This window comes from Lathyrus oleraceus, chromosome 6, assembly GCF_024323335.1.
Source record: "Lathyrus oleraceus cultivar Zhongwan6 chromosome 6, CAAS_Psat_ZW6_1.0, whole genome shotgun sequence".
NCBI classification, from domain to species: Eukaryota; Viridiplantae; Streptophyta; class Magnoliopsida; order Fabales; family Fabaceae; genus Lathyrus; species Lathyrus oleraceus.
This window is the reverse complement of record NC_066584.1, coordinates 163,693,943-163,720,987: the sequence shown is the minus strand read 5'-3', so window position 1 is coordinate 163,720,987 and position 27,045 is coordinate 163,693,943. Positions and strand designations below refer to the sequence as shown.

General features: G+C 37.3%; 1 non-coding gene across 1 annotated transcript; it reads left to right on the top strand.

Moving 5' to 3' along the window:
• The first annotated feature begins 11,705 nt into the window (after window positions 1-11,705).
• On the top strand, window positions 11,706-11,812 carry LOC127099556 (small nucleolar RNA R71). The gene has a single exon (XR_007794047.1). It is a non-coding gene; the product is annotated as a small nucleolar RNA R71 (small nucleolar RNA).
• The last annotated feature ends 15,233 nt before the right edge of the window (window positions 11,813-27,045 follow it).

Genomic DNA, 27,045 nt, shown 5'->3' with positions numbered 1-27,045 from the left:
GCCTAATGCATCGTCTTCTTCCCAACTTTTTTCCAGAAAAATCGAAAATCATGAAGAACAACAAACATTCACAGAAACGGACATGGCCATATCCGTTGGAAAGGTCTTTCTACCTACAATCCAAATATCACATCCATTTATCCTAAAAGTTCTCGCATCAGCCGAATCGAACAACCTAGGGTTTGCACTCATACTTTCAATTCACGATTTCTCACACTACAGGTCATCATTTTCAAAACCACAAGCATCATCAAAACCTACATCTCATGCTCTTTCTAACGCATATAATAATTAAGCAAATGGTGATAATCGATTTTTGCTCAAACCTGGAATGGCAGTCGTGATTCACATGCTTTCAGAGCTCCATTCTTCAAAACAGATGAGCAAAGATAATGAGGAAGGTGATAGGTGTGTTCGGTTCCTATTGATGTTGATCCTAGAGCTCAAAAATCCGATTTCACCATGGATGCTCTTGAAGATGCAGTCACGATTCGATGCCTTTCATGCTCCAAATACCACAAACAGTTCTAGAGGATGATGCAAGGAGTCCAAATCAAAAAGAATCACGAAAAATGGTTGAGAATTGATGATGAATTTTGGAATTGAAGGTGTTGGTGTTCTTGAGGGTTTTGAGAGAATGTGGAAGTTTCAGATCTGGTTCTTGAAGATTGTGAATTCTGTTATGATTAGATGATGATTATGAATATATACTTCAACTTAATCCACACTTAATCACCTTAATTAACAAAACCAAATGTAATTAGCATAATATGGTTTAACTTAAGCAAGGGCAAAATGGCCTTTTCACTCAAGCCCTGTGACAGCTCATTGACAGCTCATACATTCTCAATTGATATTTGGAGTGTGTTGGCTCAAATGAGATTTTCACTCTTGTGCATGAAGATGGTGCATGAAGTAATATGGACATGAACAGTGCTGTATGAGAGCTCAAAATAGAGTTATGTATTGATACATAACACTTTTTAACAGTGTGCATCGATACATAACTTGTTTGCATCGATACATGGCACTTTTTAACAGTGTGCATCGATACATAACTTGTTTGTATCAATACAAGGCACTTTTTAACAGTATGCATCGATACATAACTTGTTTGCATCGATACAAGGCACTTTTTAACAGTGTGCATCGACACATAACTCGTGTGCATCGATACATGGCCCTTTTTTGCCTTGCACGCATCGATACGAAATTCGTGTGCATCGATACATGGAAAATTTTGCCATGCACGCCCGGTGGTAATTTGACCATATCTCCTCAACCGTTCATCCGATTCTCACGATCTTGGACTTTTTGAAAATGGGAGAGAAAGATCTACAACTTTCATGTTCAACAAAATTCCATTTGAAGCTTTTTTGATGGTGGAAAATTGGGTTGAAGTCGTTCCAAAAACTTGCCATCCTTTTGGAAACTTGAAACCATAGGTCATTTTTCCTTTTGGAAACCTTTGCTATGACCTCAAATCCTTCAATGTGAGTATTTGAAATGTCAAATGAGACTTGTTTGAACATGAATGGAGTATCTCTTGCCCTCTCCCTCCTCCAAATCCATCAATCCAGGCACCGTTGACCACAATTGACTTTTTCTGACAGATAGATGAATTTGGCTACGCACTGATCAAATTGAGCCCCAAACTCCTGATGAAATGGCTCAACCATGAAACCCTAGCATAATGAGCTCAATATAATCACATTATGATCCTCATATACATCATAGCCCCCATCTCCTGATTATGCCCTGATTGGCCCAATACAACTGATTAGGGTTGACCAGTGGTCAAAACCCTAATCTCAAGGAATCTGCCTCCATCACTTGATTCTTCTGATGATAACCAACCATGATGATGATGATGTATCACTGCAACCAAGATGAAGACCAATATCCATTGAGAATCATGAAACCCTAATTCACAGCCCAATCCTCAGATGGTCCATGATCAGTCAATAAACCCTAGGCTTGCACTTTGACTTCCTCATCTTCTGAACAAGACTTGGGAGAATAGCTTGCACAATGTGACCACATGATATGCAATATGAAATGCCTAATGACCTAAAATGAAATGCAAATATGTTAATGCTAGTCCCAAGAGAGGAGGGCAAATTTTGAGGTGTTACAGTATGCTTCAAATAATGTTACCTGAAATAAATAGAAAGAGAATACCAAGTAATATCGAATAATATAAAATAAATCGAATCAAATAATAATATAATTTAATTAAATCGAGTCCAAAAATGTGATATTATTTCATGTTATCAAACTCCCCCATACTTAGACTTTTGCTTGTCCTCAAGCAAGATACAATGTATAAATTGATTTATAATATTAGCCAGATGAAATTTCAAAACACACATCAATTCGTACCGGGTTGTAAGTAAATCTTGTTTAGGAATAACCTGAGTTTAGTCTTAACATCAACAACTACCGTCACAACATCAGATAACCCCACCTTATGCAAACCAGTTCGAGTCATGCTATTATAGCTAGCCTAGTTCTTTTACTCTTATTTCACCCGTTTTCATTCTAGCGAAATCACATTAAGCCCTTTATCGTTTCGCGCACATAGTGGAGTAACCGGTTAGTGATTCTGATCCCCTTTTAGCTAGAAGCTCTGGTACATAAGTTGGATAACTTCGTTATTTAGTCCATTGCAAATTGCGGGGGATCGGATCGTAGTCCGCCCTACCAAGTTCAGCACCAGATACCTGCTGAACCAACTCATAATGGATCTTTCATATTATGCTTTTGTAGGGTCCGCAACCTTTGGATTAAATGATCTGGTAAGGAACACCTAACTTAATTAGTGCATTTCCTTATATATTTTTTTTCTTTTTTTTTAATGTTGTTTTGGGAATCATTCACTTATATTCATCGGCTCTCCACGTAGTTTGCTATTAAGATGGTGCCGACTTCTTGTATAAACTACCCGGGGTTACTATAAGACTAAAAGTGCAAGGAATTGGTATAATAGGTACTTATCCTGATCTAACATGTTGAGGTTTTTAGAGCGTTGAGGTGGTAATAATTTTGTCTTGATTTCACTCAAGTTTTATAAAATGAGCAACCCTTATACTTATTGAGTGTGTTGAATTTTTGTTATGGCTCGAGAAAATTGAGGGGAATAGATAATAAAAATTTTCACACTAGGGACTCGACTTGAAATAAATATATTATATTTTTTTTTTATAAAAGGGAAATAACAATGAAAGGGAAAATAACATACTTGAAAGAGGAATGTTGGAAGAGAAATAAACGGAAACAAAGTTCCCCCCCCCCCCCCCACACTTAAATGAAACATTATCCCCAATGTTTTAAAGAAAAGCGAAAAGAAAGGAAAAATAAATAAATATGCTCAATTCTGCTTGCGTCCTCTTGTTCTCGGACCCGGTGAGCGTTGACGTACTTCCAAGTCATCAAACCTGTTGAACAAGTCAGTGAACCGCTGGTCGGTTATTGCATTCCTCGCTTCCCGTTGATGTTGCATCTGGCGCATCAGTTGCATCACTTCGTTATTCTGCGCATGCATAGCATCAATAACATCCATGATGTCATCATTAGTTGCTGGCCTTCTTCTTCGACGACGTCGGGAGGATTGACCAGTTGCATTATCGGAAGGATTAAGCGGGGCTGACTGTTGTTCAGGACCTTGATCACCTTGCTCCATTTCCTCAAACTCGTCCGGGGCCGGGTTTGCTTGTGTAGGCTCGGTAGGTTCGGGAGCATTCAGATCGTAGATGAATCGGTCGGGGTTGGTGACATCTGTGAGGGCAATGTTAGGCAAAACAACGCTCGGGACTTCTTGGTTATTCACCATAAGATAATACCTTCCGCCTACCCTATTTTTGATTAAGCGGCTGGAGCGACAGTAGCTTATATCCATAAATAGGGGTGGCAGAGATTGCAAATTTTGAAGTCGGTCCCCTAGATTCAGACCAAGTGCTATGGTGGTTATTAATCCTCCAATCACAAAAGGTTGGCGGCCTCTAGCACATAGGGTGCGGATATGGTGAAATAAGAAAGAGGCGACGTTTACCTTTGTATCCATTTCAAAGACGCAGTGGAGGAAGAATAATTCCTTCGCGTTGACTTTGCTGTTGTTGGGTCGACCAAAAATGGTGTTCTGTAGAATTCGGATAAAATACCGGATAATGGGGTTATGTATGCGTGAAGCAAGTAGTACATCCCAATTATTGGTTTCCACACCGGATATTTTTCTAAAGAGGTCGAAGGCGTTTATGTGCCACTGTGAGTTCGGAGGGATTCTTGGATGGACTTGGCCTCCTACAGGAAAGTGTAGCATGGCACTCAACTGATCCTGGGATAATGAGTACTCGGTGTTGAACATGCGAAAAGTTGCGGTACCGGTTAAGTACTCGTCTTCACCGGTTGGAGTGGTGTACGAATAAGAACTTAAAAATTCTAAGGTGAGTGATGGGTAGGTAGGTTGATTTTGTGTGCAAAGAAAGGTTAAATCAGAAAGCTGAAGCATCCATTGCACACCTTGAAGTAATCCTAATTCTTGTAAACAATTTAAATCGGGATACCTGGTAGATACGACACCTCGTTGTTGGAACCGATCGAACTGCTCTCGTTGATAGTTATCATCTTCGGATCAGAAGATGATATTTCCGAATTGTTGGTTCTCCGCCATATTGATAGGTAGGTTGAAAGAAGGAAAGGGAAAAATGTATTTGTATAGAATGGTTTGTTGGAATGATGTGGTGTAGGAAGAAAGGTATTGTAGGTATTTATAGGAAAAGTTTGGGAGTTTGGAAGAGGAGTGGGTGAGAGAAAAATAAATGTGGATGAATGTGAGTGGAATGGTGTAAAGAGGTGGGTTAATGGGGAAAATAAAAAGGTGGGGGGGTTAACGGTCGTGTCCCCAACGGTCAGCAACGGTTTACGAGCATTCACGTTGTCACGCTCGTGACAGAAGGTGTTACGGACGTCATGGGTTGCGTGGCGACCGTGATGGCTTGTGTGACGCTCGTCACACAGGTGCTTGCAACGATCACTGGCGCTATACTTACGTGGGTGCTTCATAAATTGTTTTTATTATTATTATTATTATTGTTGTTTATTTTTAGTTTATGTTTATTTTAATTGCTATTGTAATATTTTTGAATTGCCATGCATGCTATTCTATTACACACCATAGTGTATATATATATATATATTTTTTTTTTCTCTAATAGGCAGTGTAAGTAGTAGCATAGTATATATCATCATTGGAAATTTTAGGTGATGCATAAATCAAAATAACATTTAATTTAACCAATAATTCCAATAGCTCCATAAAAATAAACATAATGTAATATATGAAAATAAAATAAAGCATGCGGAAAATAAATCCTAAAATTAAAAATAATGTCAAACTAAACTATAAATCCTAAGACTAAAACTAGCTAACTCCAATTCTTCTAGCCAATTGTAGGATCTTTCGCTGGAGGGGCAAATGAATTGACACGGCGGTTCAACTCGAGAAAATGATTTGTCATAGTGCTCATGTATTGCAGAATTTCATGTCCCATCATATTTAACTCTTCTCTCATGGCAACTTGTTTTGACATCAAAGCTTGAATAGCGGTATTATAATCATTTCCGGACATATGATGTCTAAGATCAGGTATTGCTGATTCTGCGGACGGGATAGGATGAGGTGGAGAGGCTGCATCATGGTAACCAGTTGGTGTCTGCGGATCAGACTCAGCATAAGGAATCTGGTTTCCAGGAATCTCATAATCTTGGATGGTTTCAACAGATCTAACAGGAGAAGGTATTCCATCCAGGTTGTAAAGCCAATTGTTTCGGTCATGGACACTAGTCATCGGACTAGGCATTGTGAATAGGTAAATAACTCGGTTATTAATTACTAATTCAAACTCTTCAGGTCCCAGATTTCTGATAAACAAAGTGTTGAAAAGGAAATGTATGTTCATAGACTCAATGCCACAAAAAGGGTTCAAAGCAAGCATGGGTTGGCGCAATCCAATAGCATTAGCAATCATAGTTATCAACCCTCCAATTTGAATCGGTGCACGGTCATCTTGAATAAGGAGGTCAAAACTCGCCAGCATATAAGTGGCATCATTCACTGGACGGTTCTGGGAAGCACAAAATATTATGAAGAGTTCATCACGTGATACTGTGGTAATGTTTGATCTCTTTCCAAAAAGAGTGTGTGCTAGGATTTTGTGGAAATAGCGAAAAGCCGGGTTATGTATGTTTCCAGAGAGAAACTCATGTTCCTCAGGGTCGTCATTTCCCGTTAAACTTCCCCAAAAATGCTCAAGCTCTCTATATTCAAAGAGGTCTTCTTGGCTCATGGTGAATGTATCAAAAGAAGTGGGGAACCCTAAAAGGTTAGTAAACTCTTGAATGTTAAACTGATACTCCATATTGAACATCCTGAATTGAATGAAACCTCGGTTTATTCCTTTTCCATGGTTTGGTAAATAGATCAGGGAGCTAAGGAATTCTAGAGTTAGCCTTCGGTAAGTAACAAATTGTCTGCGAATAGGAGTGGTTTCCCACCCTATTTGATTCAGCAGATACAGGACACTATCTCTTAGCCCCAGTACGATCATTGCATCTTCATCAGCATAGAAGGTTGGGTGCATCTCTCTCTCAGAAAGTTCTTCAAATTTTTGTCTCTGAGCTCTCCCTCTGAATTTGATACCCATGCGGTCAATATGTGCCATCAGGTTAGAGTTAACTAAAGAAAAGAAAAACAAGAGTTTTAGTCAGGATTTGGCCAAATGCCGAAAGAAGAAAAGAAGAAAAATTTAATTAAAATAAAGAATACGGAGAATGAAAACTAAATAAAATAAAAAAGAAGGGAATAATCAAAGAAGAAATAAAAATAAAAATTTGTGGGTTGTCTCCCACGAAGCGCTTTGTTTAATGTCGCAAGCTCGACATAAAACTATTAAATGTTAATCTATAAATTCTGAAGACATTACGTCTAAGTGCAGGACTTGCGAGTCTTCATTGTTCTCAGCATAATGATAATGTTTTAGACGCTGCCCGTTTACGATAAATGGTTTAATAGATTTTCCTTTAATTTCTACAGCTCCACTGGGAAAGACATTTGTGATTTGGAAAGGGCCTGACCATCTAGATCGTAGCTTTCCTGGGAATAACTTAAGTCTAGAGTTAAACAATAGGACTACATCGCCTTGTTTGAAAGTTTTTCTTGATATACATTTATCATGCCATTTTTTCGTTCTTTCCTTGTAGATTCTGGCATTCTCGTAGGCGTCTTGTCTAAGTTCCTCTAATTCGTTTATATCAATAATTCACTTTTCACCGGCGGCCTTATAGTTTAAATTTAAATTTTTAATAGCCCAATAGGCCTTATGTTCTAATTCTACCGGGAGGTGGCAAGATTTTCCGTAAATAAGCTTAAATGGGGTTGTTCCTATGGGAGTTTTGTAAGCGGTTCGATAAGCCCATAAAGCTTCAGGTAATTTTGATGACCAGTCTTTTCTTGACGTAGCGACTGTTTTTTCCAATATCTGTTTAATTTCTCTATTAGACACTTCCACTTGCCCACTAGTTTGAGGATGGTAAGGTGTTGCTACTCGATGTTTTACACCATACTTAAATAATAATTTTTCGAGTATCCTAGATATGAAATGCGATCCACCGTCACTGACGACTATTCTTGGGACACCAAATCTTGGAAAGATTATATTTTTAAAGAGTCTAGTTACTACTCGTGTGTCGTTTGTTGGAGAAGCTATAGCCTTAATCCATTTTGATACGTAGTCAACCGCTACGAGTATGTACTTGTTACTGAAAGAAGGTGGAAAAGGTCCCATGAATTCTATTCCCCACACATCGAAAATTTCTACTTCCAAAATGCCTTTTTGTGGCATTTCGTCACGTCTAGATATGTTTCCTGTGCGCTGACACCTATCACATTTCTTGACAGCAGCATGCACATCCTTCCATATGTTTGGCCAATAAAGACCGGCTTGTAGGATTTTAGAGCAGGTCTTGGATGTACTTGCGTGTCCACCATAAGGAGCGGAATGACAATGTTGGATTATACTTTCTACCTCTTCTTCAGGTATACACTGACGGAAAATACCATCGGGGTCTCTTTTGAAAAGTAAAGGGTCGTCCCAATAATAATGTTTTATGTCATGGAAGAATCGTTTCTTTTGTTGGTAGGATAAATCAAGTGGAACCACTCCGGCGGCTAAATAATTGACAAAATCAGCGTACCATGGTGTAACACATATAGCTAAGGTGGTCTCTACCTGTTCATCAGCTCTATTTTCTTCCAAATTAGCTATAAGTTTATCGTACGAGAAATCATCGTTGATCGATGTTCTTTCCGGTTCCAGGTTTTCAAGTCTAGAGAGGTGATCTGCTACTACGTTTTCAGTTCCTTTTTCATCTTTGATTTCCAAATCAAATTCTTGTAGCAACAAGATCCACCTTAAGAGTCTAGGTTTAGCGTCCTTTTTTGTTAAGAGGTACTTAATGGCAGCGTGATCAGTGTAAACGATTATTTTAGCTCAGACCAAGTAGGAACGAAATTTATCTAGTGCAAATACTACTGCTAAAAGTTCTTTCTCGGTCGTGGCGTAATTCATTTGCGCTTCATCTAGAGTTCTACTCGCGTAATATATGACGCGAATTTTTTTATCCTTTCGTTGTCCTAAAACAGCGCCTACGGCGTAGTCACTTGTGTCACACATTATTTCGAAAGGTTCATTCCAATCCGGGGTCTGCATTATGGGCGCGGAGATCAATGCTTGTTTAAGTGTTTGAAATGCTTCTAAACATTTATTGTCGAAGATGAATTCAACATCTTTTATTAATAATCCGGTTAAAGGTTTAGTTATTTTAGAGAAATCTTTAATGAATCGTCGGTAAAAACCGGCATGTCCTAGGAAGCTTCGTACTTCTCTCACAGTTTTCGGAGGTTGAAGGTTTTCGATTACTTCTATTTTGGCTTTATCTACTTCAATTCCTCTATTTGATATGATGTGTCCTAAAACAATTCCTTCTTGTACCATAAAGTGACATTTTTCCCAATTAAGTACTAGGTTTACTTTTACACATCGTTCTAGAACTCTTTCTAGGGTTTCAAGGCATTCTTCAAAACTTTGTCCGCATACGGAAAAGTCATCCATAAAGACTTCCATGATGTTTTCGAGAAAATCGACGAATATTACCATCATGCACCTTTGGAAGGTTGCAGGAGCATTGCACAAGCCAAACGGCATTCGTCGATAAGCGAAGGTACCAAAAGGACATGTGAACGTTGTTTTTTCTTGGTCATCAGGATGAATTGGTATTTGAAAGAAGCCTGAGTAACCGTCTAGATAGCAAAAATGAGAATGCTTGGCTAATCGTTCTAACATCTGGTCTATGAATGGTAAAGGAAAATGATCTTTTCGGGTTCCTTTGTTTAGCTTTCTATAATCAATACACATTCTCCATCCCGATTCAATTCGTTTGGTTATAGTTTCTCCTTTTTCATTTTCGATCACTGTTATACCTCCTTTCTTTGGTACTACGTGTACAGGGCTAACCCATTTGCTATCGGATATAGGATATATAATACCTGCCTCTAATAATTTCATTACTTCCTTCTTTACTACCTCACTCAGGATCGGGTTTAGTCTCCTCTGATGTTTCCTAGAAGTTTTACAGTCTTCTTCTAGCATGATGCGGTGCATACAAATAGAAGGACTTATTCCTTTGAGATCGGTGATGTTGTATCCTAGTGCGGTTGAATATTTTCTTAAGATATGTAGGAGTTTTTCGTTTTCGAGTTTTTCTAGGTCTGCATTGACTATTACGGGTCGTTCAAGTTCTAAGTCTAGGAATTCATATCTCAGATTTTTGGGAAGTGTTTTCAGGTCGAGGGTTGGTTTCTTAAGGCATTGCGTAGGATCCAATGTTATTGCTAAACATTGATTCAGTTTGTCTTCTACACGATAGTCGGGCAAGTCGTCATTTTCTAATTCTATTTCTTTTATGCATTCATCGATGATATCCATGAAGTAACATGTGTCTTCTATTGCAGGTGCTTTCAAAAATTTGGAAAGAATAAACTCAATTTTCTCTTCTCCTACTTCGAAAGTGAGTCGTCCTCATTTTACGTCTATGATAGCACCGACGGTTGCTAAGAATGGTCTTCCCAATATAATGGGGGTAACTTCATCTTCTCTTATGTCCATAATTATAAAATCGGTGGGAATGTAGAATTGACCTATGCGCACGGGAACGTTTTCAAGAATTCCTACGGGATATCTAACGGAACGATCTGCTAATTGCACAGACATTTTAGTTGGTCTTAATTCTCCCATTTCAAGTCTCTTGCATATGGATAAGGGCATAACACTGATACCGGCTCCTAAATCGCATAAAGCTTTGTCTATGACAAATTTTCCTATGTGACAGGGTATAGAGAAACTACCAGGGTCTTTAAGTTTAGGAGGCATATTCTGGATTATTGCGCTACACTCAACAGTGAGTGTAACGGTTTCGCTCGCTTCAAGTTTCCTTTTATTAGATAGAATTTCTTTTAAGAACTTAGCATATGAAGGCATCTGTGTAATAGCTTTTGTAAAAGGAATGGTGACGTTTAATTGTTTCAGTAGGTCAACAAATTTTTTAAATTGGCCCGCGTCTTTGGTTTTAATTAGCCTCTGAGGATAAGGGATAGGTGGTTTGTAAGGAGGTGGAGGTACATAAGGTTCTTTCTTTTCTATGGTTTCCTTGTTACACTCTTCCTTTTCCTTAGGTTTACCTTCTTCCTCAATTGACTTTTTAGAGTTTTGGTTCTCAATCCTTGGGCCAGACGGTCCTTCTACCTCTGTTCCACTTCTTAATATAACTGCATGAGCGTGGCTTTTCGGATTAGGTTGGGACTGTCCAGGAAATGTAACAGTTGGGGCAGCAGTAGGCGCTTGTTGTTGATCTACTTGCGAGATTTGTGTTTCCAGCATTTTGTTATGGGTAGCCAGGGCATCTACTTTACTTGCTAGTTGTTTAATTTGTTCGTTAGTGTGTACATTCTGGTTTAAGAAATCTTTATTGGTTTGCTATTGAGAAGCTATGAAGTTCTCCATCATGATTTCCAAATTGGATTTTCTAGGAACGTTATTGTTAGGTGTAGATGGGGTCGGCTTTTGATATCCAGGAGGTATAGCTGGGGCTTGATTGGGAGCTTGTCCTGGTGCGTATAAAGCGTTGTTACTCTTATATGAAAAATTAGGATGGTTCTTCCAGTTGAGTTATAGGTATGCGAGTAAGGATTTCCTTGAGCATAGTTCACCTGCTCTGCTTGGATTCCTGTTAGGAGTTGACAATATGTATGAGTGTGACCTTGAATTCCACAGACTTCGCAATTTTGAGTTACGGCAACCACGACGGCTGGAGGTGATACATTTAAACTTTCAATTTTCTGGGCAAGAGCATCCACTTTTGCATTAACATGATCAAGGCTACTTATCTCGTACATGCCCCCTTTTGTTTGAGGTTTTTCTACCATCGTTCTGTCGCTTCCCCACTGATAATGGTTTTGGGCCATGCTTTCGATAAGTTGATAAGCGTCAGCGTAAGGTTTATCCATAAGCGCACCACCTGCGGCGGCGTCTATTGTTAAACTTGTGTTGTATAAGAGACCATTATAGAAGGTATGAATTACTAACCAGTCCTCTAAACCATGGTGTGGACAAAGTCTCATCATGTCTTTGTATCTTTCCCATGCTTCAAAAAGAGACTCGTTATCTTTCTGTTTAAATCCATTTATCTGGGCTCTTAACATAGCTGTTTTGCTTGGAGGAAAATATCGGGCAAGAAAGACTTTCTTCAACTCATTCCATGTGGTAACTGAGTTGGAAGGAAGAGACTGAAGCCATCTTCTAGCTTTATCTCTTAACGAGAAAGGAAAAAGATGAAGTCGAATTTCCTCTGAAGTGACACCATTAGCTTTAACAGTATCAGCGTATTGGACAAATACGGATAAATGAAGGTTTGGATCCTCGGTAGGATTTCCAGAAAATTGGTTCTGTTGCACTGCCTGCAACAGCGAAGGTTTAAGTTCGAAGTTGTTTACTTCAATTGCGGGTGGAGCAATACTCGAATGCGGCTCATCTTGCGATGGAGCAGCGTAATCTCGAAGAGCACGAGCTGGTTCTGCCATCTCGGGTATCGGCGATGGAAGAAGATTTTTGAGATCAGGAATTTCGATTGGAGGAAGATTGTTTGCGGCACGATACTCCCGAATTCGTCGTAAGACTCGGAGATATCGTTCAACGTCGTCGATTCGTAAGTAATACGGTTCGCCTTGTGAGCGAGTGTGTGGCATACAAATCAACGAAAGACAAAAGGAAAAATAAAAATTGCCTTAGTCTCTACAGCGTAACAGAAGAGTTACGATATCGACTAAATAAAAGTCCCCGGCAACGGCGCCAAAAACTTGATCGCGACTTTATGAGTCTATTGGGGTATTAACTGCAAGTGCACAGTCTAATCGCGTAGTTTTAAAAGATATCGATCCCACAGGGACTTAATGAATCGATATACCGTTTTTCTAAGGTTACTTCGTAAAGCTAAGGCGGATGATACTTTGTTGATTAGGGGGAAAAGTAAAACTAAAATTGGATCTAGATTAAATATCAAATAACGCGGATATCGGTATGTAGTTCGTCGTAATTAGGGAATCAAATCTTCGTTGGTTTCTTAGTTTTAAAATAAGTCCTTTCATTAGACGCTATTGATTAAAAGCCTTTTCTCAAACTCTCGCTCTGTTGAATAGACTATGATTTTACCTTAACGTACGCTCTCACTATTTAGTTAAAACTAAAATCACTTTTTGAAAATAATAGAATCTATAGAAACTCTTTTTATTAAAATACTAACCGTTTAAACACCCTCGTCTCAAACTCTCGCTCTGTTGACTTAGATTATATGATTAAACTTAAATGCTTAACTCTCGTCCTCACATTTAACCCTTAAAAATACTTTTTGAAAATGATTAGAATTTAATTAACTCTAAAAATTGCTTTCGCCCTGATTTAAAGTTAATGTCCAATTTACACTATCCAGTTAAAAGCTCAAACTGTCGTTCTATTGATTTTAACTTCTTTATGTCTTTTACTCTCGTACAAAAGCTTTGGTATTAACTCTGTAAATTGAGACCATAAAAAGAGTGACTATATTTTTAAACAAATTTAAACCGACTTAGTTTTGATTCCTTTATTCCGCTTACTTTACATACCGATATCTAAGTTTATTTAGCCGGACATGCTAAACAAGCCTAAACAATAATTATGCTTAAATACAGCCATATCAGACAAACAATATAGATAAACAGCAGTACAGAGCATATATAAATTAAAGCAATAAATTAATGAACCTCTAAAATTAATAGAAATCTTGGTTGTTCTCTAACTTCGATGCTTGAACACTCCACCACAAACCGGTTGGATTTGTTCTTCACAATCTTCGATCAGACAGAAAAATAAAACGAAGGAATAAAATACTATGATCTAACGTAAGGTTAGATCCAGTAAAAGTTACACAATAGTTTCCGGTGTAGAAACTATTGTGAGAAAATTAATTGAATGCCTAAAAAATTAAGCTAACAAAGAAAAAGGAAGTAAAAATGCTAAGGTAATAAACTGCTGAAGAAAATATGGAATGCTGATAAAAATATAATGCTTAAAAAATAATGCACGGCGTGGAAATCTGGAAAAAGGAAGGAGAGCCTCAGGGAACCACTTAAGATCTATTTATATTAATCCATCATGTAACCGTTTCCCAAAAATTCCTTCAGTAGGTTTCCTCGTGTGTCAACGAGTCAAGCGAAGAAAAAGGGCGAACGTGCTTCTGTTACGCGTCAAAGCCAAACAAAATAGGAATGGGGGTGTGACGTCCGTCACACCCTGTGTTACGCTCGTAACACTGAGCAGAGGGGTGTGACGCTCGTCACGCCTTGTGTGGCGGTCGTCACAGCGCTTCAGCGCTTCTCCTTGTAGTTGTGGGTTGGACTTTAGTGGAATGCTTCTTTTTGCACCCCCTTTTCTTTCTTTTTCACGTATGCTTCAAATAATGTTACCTGAAATAAATAGAAAGAGAATACCAAGTAATATCGAATAATATAAAATAAATCGAATCAAATAATAATATAATTTAATTAAATCGAGTCCAAAAATGTGATATTATTTCATGTTATCACAACGCCTCTACTCAGTCCACACGAACGGTTTCCTTCAATCTCAGTGCTAGCTGCTACGAATGAAGGCTTTAAGTGAGTGAGAGAGAGAGAGAAAGAGAGAGTGAGAGTGAGAGAGAGAGAGAAACAAAATTGCAACTGCACAAATGCTTCTACACAAGGGTTCTATTTATAGAACCACTTGTGTGGACTGCAAGCTAAAAAGCCCACTTAAGTGTATGTGGCTCATATCTTATAATATGCCAAAATCACTTAAGCGCGTGGTACCTTACCATATTTCGTATTCTACTTAAGTACACCGTACCTTATGATGTTCTACAATTCACTTAAGTGCACCGTATCTTACAGTGTTCCTTAGTTACTCTATCTCTCATCAATCCGTCCTTTTGTGTGTGACCCTGTAGGTTTTCGCGGCATTGACAATTATTTTAAATCACGTATTTAACATAATAAACATTGAGCGGTATCTAGCAACACATCACTGCTATCCAAGACACGAAAATGTCATGTGATCTGACAAATCCTTTTGCAATAATACTTATATGTACAATTACCTTTTTGCCCTTATGTCTATATTGAACATAAGACATAAATCGTGTCATCCTTGTCCAGTTTAATATTGGGCCCATAGACATTTATCCTGTTACGCAGAAGGGAAAATTCCATCTAGGTCACTATGTCCCTCAGCATGCTTCGTGGAGTACCCATCAATTGTCTTTATGGTTATCCAGTTATGGACAACGTTTGATCAGCAATAAGGCACTTGACTCTACATCTAGGGTCCATAGTGGTTTCAAGTCAAATGGTGGTATACACCATTATCACCATGAGAATAACTTATGACACTTTGCATGACATTCTATATAGTATTCTCATAGCGGGTCAATCTGGTATAAATATTACTCTTAATATTCATACCTATGTTTAAGACTTGATAACTCCTTATCCATGATCCATGAGATGTGATCATCAGTCTATATACATAATAGTCTTAATGCTTTAATGCTATCCCACTTCACAATAAAGCTCGACTACGGATACTTTAAGAATAGTGTCCTTATGTTTAATGTGATCTCATGATTAAGTCACACTTGATACATTAAATGGACTAGCTATTCTAGAGACTTTATTAAATAAACATAATAAAGAAAAAACCTTTTATTATTAATAAATAATTTGATACAAGTACCAAAAGTATTGGCCTCTAGGGCTTACACCAAGAATCTCCCACTAGCACTAGAGTCAATCAGGCATACCCATAATGCCCATAGATCTAGTATGACCATCATGCTTCTGCTGCGCAAGAGGCTTTGTCAGTGGGTCAGCAATATTGTCAAGAGTAGGTACTCTGCATATTTTCACATCTCCTCTATTTATTATCTCTCGAATGAGGTGATAACGCCTAAGTATGTGTTTGGATCATTGGTGAGATCTAGGCTCCTTAGCTTGTGCGATAGCACCATTGTTATCACAATAGAGACCAATGGGATCCACAATGCTAGGAACTAAGCCAAGTTCACTAATGAAGTTTTTGATCCAAACAACTTCCTTTGCTGCACTTGAGGCAACAATATACTCGACTTCGGTTGTAGAATCAACAACCGTGTCTTGCTTTGAACTTTTCCAGCTCACAGCGCCACCGTTTAAGAAAAACACATAACCAGATTATGATCTAAAGTCATCCTTATCTGTCTGGAAGCTAGCATCAGTGTATCCAATTACAGCAAGCTCTTTTTGACCTCCATATATCAAGAATGAGTCCTTAGTCCTTCTCAAATACTTAAGGATATTCTTTACAGCTACCCAATGAGCATCACTGGGATCAGATTGATACCTACTCATTGCACTTAAAGCATACGAGACATCTGGTCGAGTACATAACATGGCATACATGATAGATCCTATTGCAGATGAATATGGAATCTTATTCATGCGATCTCTTTCTTCCTTAGTTGAAGGGGATTATGTTTTTAATAGACACATGCCATGTTGTATAGGTATGAATCCTTTCTTGGAATCATGCATATTAAAGCGTCTTATCACTTTGTCTATGTATGTACTCTGACTTAGGCCAAGAAGTTTTTGTGATCTATCTCTATAGATCCTGATTCCTAGTATATAGTCTGCTTTACCTAGATCCTTCATAGAAAAGCATTTCCCCAACCAAGACTTTACTTGTTGTAGGGTAGGGACATCGTTTCCAATGAGTAATATGTCATCTGCATATCATACTAGGAAAACGATCATGCTCCCACTAACCTTCTTGTAGACACAAGGCTCATCTTCGTTCTTGATGAATCCATATTGTTTTACTGTTTCATCAAAATGAAGATTCCAGCTTCTGGAAGCTTGCTTCAATCTATAGATTGATCTTTGTAACTTACATATCTTTTGGGCTTCTTCTGGTATGTCAAATCCTTCAGGTTGTTGATCACACTGCATTACACCGTGTTTTTGACTCGGATTTCACATGTTTATTAGGACTTTATTATAATTTTGTTTGTATTATGCTCTCTTTTATGTTGTTTTCATATATTTAGCACTTTCTGACCCTTTTAGAAGAAACGAAGCAAAAAGACATAAAATTAGGGTTTTTCGACGAAAATTGTACACATGGCGTTGCACATGGCGACTGCTATAGGAGAAGCCATGACTCATCAGCCCTCAACCAGGAGGTAACCGCCATGTTCCCATGATCTTTCCCATTTACACACATGGCGGGCGCCATGAAGGGATGGCAGACGCCACCTTTGGAAATCACGTTCCCACTAAGGAGAAGTTGGAGGGCACCATGGTCTTTGCAAGCTGCTGAAATCCTCTATAAATAATTTGTTCCATTTCATTTCCAAATCATCCAACTTAGTTTACAACACTAAGCCTATATTTATCATTTGTAATAGCGGTAATCCGTCACATCAGGGGGCTATCGCACCTTAGTGAGATTGAGATGGGTCACTTCGAGTTGCTGTCGTCTTTAGCTTCAGGAGTCGAAGGTTTATTTCTCTTGTACCAGATTTAAAGCCCTCCGTTTGGAGCAGGTTCTTATTTACGCTTTTATTTTATTTACTTTCTATCTACGCTTCTATTTTATTTATTTTCTGCACTCGCTTTACTTTATTTATTTTCCGCACTCGCTTTACTTTATTTATTTTCCGCACTCGCTTTACTTTATTTATTTTCCGCACTCGTTTTACTTTATTTACTTTACGCACTTTACTCACGCCTCACATTCTAAAATAAACTTTTCATCATGATCAATATCGTTGTGTTTGTTTGTGTTACCATGTCTGGCTAAATCTTTTAAAAGTTAGAATGTAAGGATCGCGGTTAAAGAGATGTTTCACATATTGAATTTGTAGAAATATTTTAAAGGTTGTTTTGATTTTTAACTTGAGTTTTCTAAAACAAACTTGGTTAGTTTTAACTATTCGAGGAGTGCGAAAGCACCCTGGCTTAGTAACTAGGAATTTTTATCACTTTAAGGAAAAACTATTTTTGAAACTGTTTTCGGATGCGTTGATAGATTTAAAATCAGGAAACTCCTTGGATAAACTTTGCAAATCAAAATCACTTTTCAACTAAGTTTACGAGTCTTATTTCTAAAAAATAAGTTTACTACTTTAGCATTCTGCGCACCTTTTATAAGTGACAATAAAAGGCCTTAATTTAAGAGTAAACTCGGTTCTGAATACGCGAAAGCGACAGTTCCTGTTAAATGGATTCTTTTCAAGAGTAGAAAAGATTGCCTCATAAGTAGTTCTATTTAGACAATCGAAACATCACTTAACTGACGTGAAATACATTCAACCTGTCTTTACCTGCATTTATTATTTACCGTTATTTTGCAAACCCAATATCTCTTTTATACTGCCTTAGATAAACACTTTAACGATAGTAATCGATAGATTGACGATTGGTCCCTGTGGGATCGATATTCTTTTATATTACTTTGACGCGATTCGTGCACTTGCGAATTCACACGATCAGTTGTGTCATGTACACATCCTCAAGAAGATTCCCATTAAGGAAAGCAATTTTGACATCCATCTGCCATATTTCATAATCATGATATGCATCGATAGCAAGTAAAATCCGAACAGATTTAAGCATTGCAACTGGTGAAAAGGTTTCATCATAGTCAACCCCATGAATTTGTTTATATCCTTTCACAACCAGTATTGCCTTATAGGTATGTACCTTACCATCCATGTCAGTCTTCTTTTTGAATACCCACTTGCATCCTATAGGGTTAATTCCTACAGGAGGCTCTACCAAGGTCCAAACTTGGTTTGTGTACATGGAATCCATTTCAGATTTCATGGCTTCTAGCCACTTCTCAGACTCGGGACCAGTTATGGCCTCTTGGTAGGTCACATGCTCATCTTGATCCATGAGTAATACATCACCTTGATCAGTTATGAGATATCCATATCTCTCAGGTAGGTGACGTATCCTGCTTGACCTACGCTGGTCTTGTTCTACTTGAGCCGGTTACTCTTCCGCAACTACTTATGTTTCCTGCTCTAATTCCTCCATAGGTGTATCAATGCTTTGTGATTCTTGAATTTCTTCAAGCTCTACTTTCCTCCCACTGATTCCTTTGGAAATAAAATCCTTTTCTAGGAAAACTCCAGTTCGAGCGACAAACACTTTTCCCTCAGAAGGATTGTAGAAGTAATACCCTCTTATTTCTTTAGGATACCCCACAAATAAGCATTTGTCAGATTTGGGCTCAAGCTTAGTTGAAATTTGTCGTTTCACATAAACTTCTCAACCCCAAATCTTCATGTAAGACATATGTGGTTTCTTACCAATCCATATCTCATATGGTGTCTTCTCAACCTTTTTGGATGGAACATGGGTAAGTGTGTAAGCTACTGTCAATAATGCATGTCCCTAAAAGGAGTTTGGAAGATCGGCGTGACTCATCATGGATCGGACCATGTCTAACAAGGTTCGATTTCTTCTCTCAAATACACCGTTCCATTGGGGTGTTCCAGGAGGAGTAAGTTGGGATAGGATCCCACACTCTTTCAGATGGTCATCAAACTCTAGGCTTAAATACTCACCACCTCGATCTGATCGAAGAGTTTTAATATTCTTACCTAGTTGGTTTTGTACTTCATTCTTGAATTCCTTGAACTTTTCAAAGGACTCTGATTTGTGTTTCATTAAATACACATAACCATATCTACTGAAATCATCAGTAAATGTGATGAAGTACTGAAAACCTCCTCTGGCTGGTATGTTCAGTGGTCCACATACATCAGTATGTATGAGGGCCAAAAGATCATTAGCTCTTTCACTTTTTCCTGTGGTTGGAGACTTTGTCATCTTTCCAATTAAACAATATCTGCATGTCTCATATGATTCATAATAAAAAAAGTCCAAGAGTCCATCTTTATGGAGTTTGGAAATACGTTTCTCATTTATGTGTCCTAATCGACAATGCCAAAGGTAAGTTGAATTTAACTCATTAGGTTTCATCATTTTAGTATTAATGTTATAAATAGGCATTTCAAGATCAAGGACATATAATCCATTGTTCATTTGTACAGTAGCATAGAATATATCATCCAAATAAATTAAGCAACAATTGTTCTTTATTATAAATGAAAAACCAAACTTGTCCAAACAAGAAACGGAAATAATATTCTTGCTAATTGCAGGTACATAATAACAATTCTCTAACTGAATTATTAAACCACTAGGTAAAGTCAATATATAAGTTCCTACGGCTAAAGCAGCAACCTTTGCCCCATTGCCAACTCGTAGGTCAACTTCACCTTTTGCCAAATCTCTACTCCTTTTTAGCCCCTGCACATTGGTACAAATGTGATAACCGCATCCAATATCTAATACCCATGATGTAGAAGTAGATAAATTAATTTCAATAACAAAAATACCTGAAGTTGAAGTCTCTACTCCATTCTTCTTATCATCCAGGTACTTTGGGCAGTTTCTCTTCTAGTGTCTGGTCTTAATGCAATGGAAGCAGGTGCCTTCCTTTGCTATGCCTCCACTAGGCTTCAAAGAAGCAACCGTGGGTTTGGGTTTGGCAACTTCCTTGCATTTCCCTTTATCACCCTGCTTGGTGGGTCTTTTGTTCTGTCTCTTTCCATTTTCGATCATCAGAATGGACTTCCCTTTTGACTTCAGATTCTGCTCAACAGTTCTTAACATGGCTAGCAGTCCAGGAAGAGATTTGTTCATATCATTCATATTGAAATTAAGGATATGGGGACCTACAGGGGTCCCTCAACTAACTTGCCTTGAAAAAGGGATTTTGAAACTTCAAACCTTTCATGCCTTGCATGCTCTTGATAGAGCATCTTCAGGTGTTCGATCATATCGAACGCTGCCATATTTCCATGTTGCTTTTACAACTCTGAGTTCATGGTAGCTAGCATGAGGCAAGCAGTTTCATTGGCATCATCGACATGCTTCTTATAAGCATCTATTTCTGCCTTAGGTGCAGAACTATGAGGTTCCTCTTCAGGAACAGGTTTCTCCAAGACATACAGCTTTCTATCATGTTTGAGGACAATCCTCAGATTTCGGTGTCAATCCAGAAAATTTGTCCCAGACAATTTTTCCTTGTCAAGGATTGATCGCAAAATGTTGTTAGAGGTGTTTGTTGTCATGGTAATCTACATGAAAATAATGAAAATATAAGTATCAATAACATATTTAATTAGGCCTTTAATTAAATATGCTCCCACTATTTTACTCAAAACAAATTACCCTCACCATTTGATTTGGAAAATCCCGTTGGAAGATTTTCTAGTGGGTCGAGATCCACATTTCACTTTGTTTTAAGTCCTCGTAGACGGATTACACAAAACTAGGTTATTTAGGCAGGAACTCCTTCCAATTGTATCTAATACAACTCTCAAAAATTTTAGTTGGGTGAATAACTCCTTATTCCAATCCATCACATGGATCATTTCCAACTCTTGCTTCTAAACATATATAATCTTATTATAATTTGTTTAGTTAAGTTTGACCCATTGTTTTAGCAATTGGATATTACAATTATCACATCGCACCTTACTAATATAGAACATGCACCTTACATAGGCGAAACCTACATTATTCGATACTAGTCTTGATGAGTGCTAAAACTTGGAAAGCATAAACTTAATATTTAATTTGAGGGAATTTGCAATTATTATTATCTCACCGGCTTATTTATCATATAAATCGTCTCTCACATGCATCAACATACATTCACATGCATCAACATACATAATGAAACAGTTATGGCCCCTAGCGCAATTGTTCTCTCAAGCCAATGAGAGAACTTAAGCTAACCTAATAACGATCTAAGCTTCTCCAAGCAAGATCTTCAAGGTTGTCCTCCTTTGATATTGAATTCTTCTCTTTCTTCATAACATTACATTACATAAAAGAAACTCGTTTTACATACGAGGGAGTGAGATGAGAAAAGAAGTTACATTAAGAGATTAAAAGAGAGGCACGACACGTAGGTCGTATTTTAAAATCCCAAAACCAAATAAAGGAAAACTAAGGCCATAACCGATCACCACAAGACAATAATAATAAACACATTATTATTATTAATTTAAATTCTGTTTATAACCAAATTAAATTTCGGCGACCGATCACACTATGCAAAGTTAGTCGGGGTTTCAGGGGCAGCGCCCGACTCAAAATTTTAATGAACAATTCATTTGAAATTGACGTCGTTTTTCGCATCAACACTTGATACTTTAAAGCACAACTCTTGCGCAATTACAACCCTAATCGCATAACTCTTTGACAACACAACCCTTGTGTCGTCATTAACCCTAATGCACTAATTTCAGACCGTCAAACACACCTCGATTGTTAATTCAGTATGATTGATCAACACGTCATTGCTTCACCATACTAATGTCGGATCAAGAAGCAAATGACAATTGATCGCTAAAAGGAAAACAAACATTAAGTGTTTGAATGAACGAAACAGAAATACTATATCATATATACCGTATTTTGCATCAGGATTACTTATATCATATATATAACTTGATCGATCTCAATTGCGTAACCTATGGACGATCGATGTATCGCTGCTTCACCATACTAATGTCGGATTCCGAAGCATAGTCAACATCAATCATCCAAATCATACACACATGATGCCAAATTTAATTACTCGTTTATTCTTTGATTCATTATGTCTTTTAATCGTATTAATACAGAAAATACAAAAAAAAACAGCTATCAGATGCATGGTTTCGTAAGTGGCTCTGATACCACTGAAGGAGAAGGGCGATCCAAAACGCAGCGGAATTTAAAAGTTTCTCCTTTAGTGATCCTTACGAATGGGCATGATCAGTGATAGAATTGTTACCTCTTGTGGCGATTGAAACCTTTGATGCAGATCTACATAGCGATCACGAACATTAACCGGTGACAACGCCTCTACTCAGTTTACACGAACGAGTTCCTTCAATCTTAGTGCTAGCTGCTACGAATGAAGGCTTTGAGTGTGTGTGAGAGAGAGAGAGAGAGAGAAATGAAATTACAACTGCACAAATGCTTCTGCATAAGGGTTCTATTTATAGAACCACTTGTGAGGGATGCAAGCTAAAAAGCCCACTTAAGTGTATGTGGCCCATATCTTATAATATGCCAAAATCATTTAAGCGCGTGGTACCTTACCATATTTCATATTCTACTTAAGTACGCCGTACTTTACGATGTTCTATAATTCATATAAGTGCACCGTACCTTACGGTGTTCCTTAGTTACTCTATCTCTCATCAATCCTTCCTTTTGTGTGTGACCCTATAGGTTTTCGCGGCAATGACAATTATATTAAATCACGTATTTAACTTAATAAACAGTGAGCGGTATCTAACAACACATCACTGCTACCCAAGACACGAAAATGTCATGTGATCTGATAAATCCTTTTGTGATAATACTTATGTATACAATTACCCTTTTGCCCTTATGTCTATATTGAACACAAGGCATAGACTGTATCATCCTTGTCCAGTTCAATATTGGGCCCATAGATATTTATCATATTATGCAGGATGGGCAAATTCCATCTAGGTCACTCATGTCCCTCAGCATGCTTCGTGGAGTACCCATCAACTGTCTTTATGGTCATCCAGTTACAGACAATGTTTGATCAACAATAAGGCACTTGACTCTACATCTAGGGTCCATAGTGGTTTCAGGTCGAAGGGTGGTATACACCATTATCACCATGAGAATAACTTATGACATTTTGCATAACATTCTATATAGTATTCTCATAGAGGGTCAATCCAGTATAAATATTACTCTTAATATTCATACCTATGTTTAAGACTTGATAACTCCTTATCCATGATCCATGAGATGTGATCATCAGTCTATATACATAATAGTCTTAATGCTTTAATGTTATCCCACTTCACAATAAAGCTCGACTACGGATACTTTAAGAATAATGTCCTTATGTTTAATGTGATCTCATGATTAAGTCACACTTGTTACATTAAACGGACTAGCTATTCTAGGGGCTTTATTAAACAAACATAATAAAGAAAAAGCCTTTTATTATTAATAAATAATTCGATACAAGTACCAAAAGTATTGGCCTCTAGGGCTTATACCAACACATGTAACCATTAAGGGAAGCATTTTTCATGTCCATTTGAAATAATTTGAGTTTTTTGGAGCATGATAAGCAATAACATAAGACATGGCATACAAGTAGTACATGTAGTTTAAAATAAACTTACACACAAAGAAAGAAGTGAAACAATATTACCTCACAAATGAAAAATAGAGGAAGTGATCACTTACATTTATTTTACGAATATAGCCAATAATGAAATCCCTTTGTTATCAATTCTATTTCATTCACTTCATTTTCAGAAATACACTTGGTACCTATATATGTTGATGATCTCGCGAATGTAGGACAAAATCCCACACAATGATTTTAACTCAAATAACATGTTCTTATGCCAATGTTAATCAAATAGGACAACTAAATTATTTAAGATAAAAATTGAAAAAATTCAATAGATAATAGAAAATACTTATCTAAAAGTGTATAATCACGCTTTTGGTCAAGTTTTCAAGATATTGTAGAGGACTTGTCTTTTATTGACTTGATGGTCATCTTTTCTCCTCCTCAAGTTCTACCATTTTTGTGTGATTAATCAATTTTGAATACTTTGATATGTCTTCTAAAGATTCATCTGCATCATGAAAAAAAGAAAACATTTCCCGATGTTTCTCGGATACAATACATCACAAGTGATTATTCAACCTTAATAATAACAAGTATTCTGAAATAACTTTAAGAAAATAGTAGTGAAAAGGGGATTTACATACACTACTTGTTTCATGATTTAGCACTTATATTTGATAGCTTCACATGATTCAACATCCTTCTTCTTTGCCACATAGTCAATGAACAAGGAAATTTTACCCTTTTTCATGCCTTGAACTTCCCTTGCTAAGATCCCATACTCTCTTCAAGTAATCAAGACATTTTCCCTATAAAGTCAATAAATAATGCTAGGTACCCAATTTTCATTGGGTCCTTAAGGGTGAGTGGAAATATTGTTGCATTTAGGAAACCATTGAAATACACCTTTATGAACCAAAAATCTATTAAATTTTCATTTAGAAATGGTATGACCTTTTATACAACAATAATGACAAGCCAAGTGACGATGAGAATGACTTTCGCTATTAGAGTCTTTTATAACAAAATTATACTTTGTGTATGGTTCAAATAAAGCTCTTTTGAATTTCGTTGGATCAACAACAAAAGTGACTTTTGGTTCTAAAGCCTTGCTCAATTTGTGCTTTAGAGTATTAACCTCTTTTTGCCAAAATGTGGCAAGTTTCATAACCAAACCGAGAAGGTTTCTCATCCTCAATCTTATCGTTTTGAGAATCTAACATGGTTTGCTTAAGAGCTTCCATTTGTTTTTCTGTTTCTAAAATTTTAGCTTCATAGTATGAAAATATTTTCTTATTTGAAGCTAACCTTTTAAAAGTGTATACCGCTTCACCATATAGATTCTCAAAAGCAGTTTGTAATTTATAATGAGACATTTTATCAATAGGTTCATATTTAGAATGATTTACCTTTTTCTTATGGTGATGGTCCGTGAGACAAAGATTTTCCTCTTCGTCACTTTCACTTGAGCTACCTTGACTTGAGGATTCGTTATCTCTTTCCCAATCTATATATGCTCTTCTAGACTTTCTAGACTTCTTGTATTTGCCCTTATCTTTATCATTCTTAATTTATGGATAATCCGACTTGTAGTGTCCAGGTTTACCATAATTAAAACATGACTCTTTGACTTTCCTTTCTTATTCTCATCATATTTCAAGCAGAGTCGCCAAAATAAGCTTGACTTACTTAGGGAAGATTCCCCAGCAGAGTTGTCATTTGTCATACCTCAAAAATTGAGAACACGACGCTCACAAAGCACAATCGCACGCTCACAGGATGGACTTTGTCGCATCTCAAAAAATACGATTCCTCGCGATGGTCGCGGAAAAATTTATGTTCGAACAAAGTCGCCACCGAACTTTATTTATCCCAATAAAGGAATAGGAAAATATCGATAAAACCTTTGAAAAAGGAATAATGATCGTCGCAACCATATTCAGGTTCGGGAGTGGATTATGCGAGAGGAAGGTATTAACACCCCTCACGTCCGCTGTACTCAGCGGGAACCTTTTAGTTCTATTTTGCATTTCGAGTGTTAATTTATGTTTGTTTGTTATCTCTAGGTTATGAAATATTGAAAATAGAAATGGATGAGAACCTTAGAAAGGAGAAAGGGGAGGTTTTTTATTAGTGTGCTCGCGAAGATACAACGATCTCCTGCCTACGTATCCTTATGGTGTAATAAGGAAATCAGAGCATTCGTAGTTCGGGAAACTACGGTTGGTTGGTGTTTTTTATGAACAACTATGTAGATCGCGTTCTAAAGGCTAAACGCTGGCTTGTCTACTCTCGGCGGAGGCTTAAGCGCTAGTTTGTTGTGCCCATTAGAAAGGATTAGACAGTGTTCTTTCTGAAAAGAGTTGTGATCACACGAGGGTAACAAGTTAGATTGGATGTTTTGATTGGTTGAGATATTTTTGGTTGGATGATGATTACTCGGATCGAGCAAGACAACTCGTATCCTAATAATCGGGAAAGGGAATAGAAGACTCTAGACCGCGTTTCATTTCATCTAAATATTTATGAAAGTAAGGTTGTATATGGTTGACGTATTTTAGAATGAACGACAAGTACTTGAACGACTGAGTAAAATAACTCATATCCAAGCATTTGAGAATAGGAGTTGAAAGCTCAAAACCATCTCCTTTTTCGTATAGTTTGTTAAGAAAATGATTTGATTAAGTTGTATGTTTGCGGAAAAATGACAATTGTTCGACTGACCGAGTAATAGAACTCGTATTCAAACATTTGGGGAGAGAAGTTGAAAACTCAAAGTCACCTACCTTTTCATTTAGCTTGTTGTGAAAGTTTTTTGATTTAATCGGGGTTTGGAAGTTGGTATAGGGACGACAATTATTTGACTAACCAAGTAAGAGAACTTGTATTCAAATAATCGAGGAGAAAAATTGAAGACTCAATGTCATCTCCCTTTTCATTTCTTATTTATAAAATGGTTTGATTTGATTGTGCTTAGGTGGGTTAGGAATGACGACTATTTGACTAACCGAGTAAGAGAACTTGTACTCAAATAGTCGAGGAGAAAAATTAAAGACTCAAAGTTATCTCCCTTTTTATTTCTTATTGTAAAAGAATTTAATTTGTTTGTGCTTAGGTA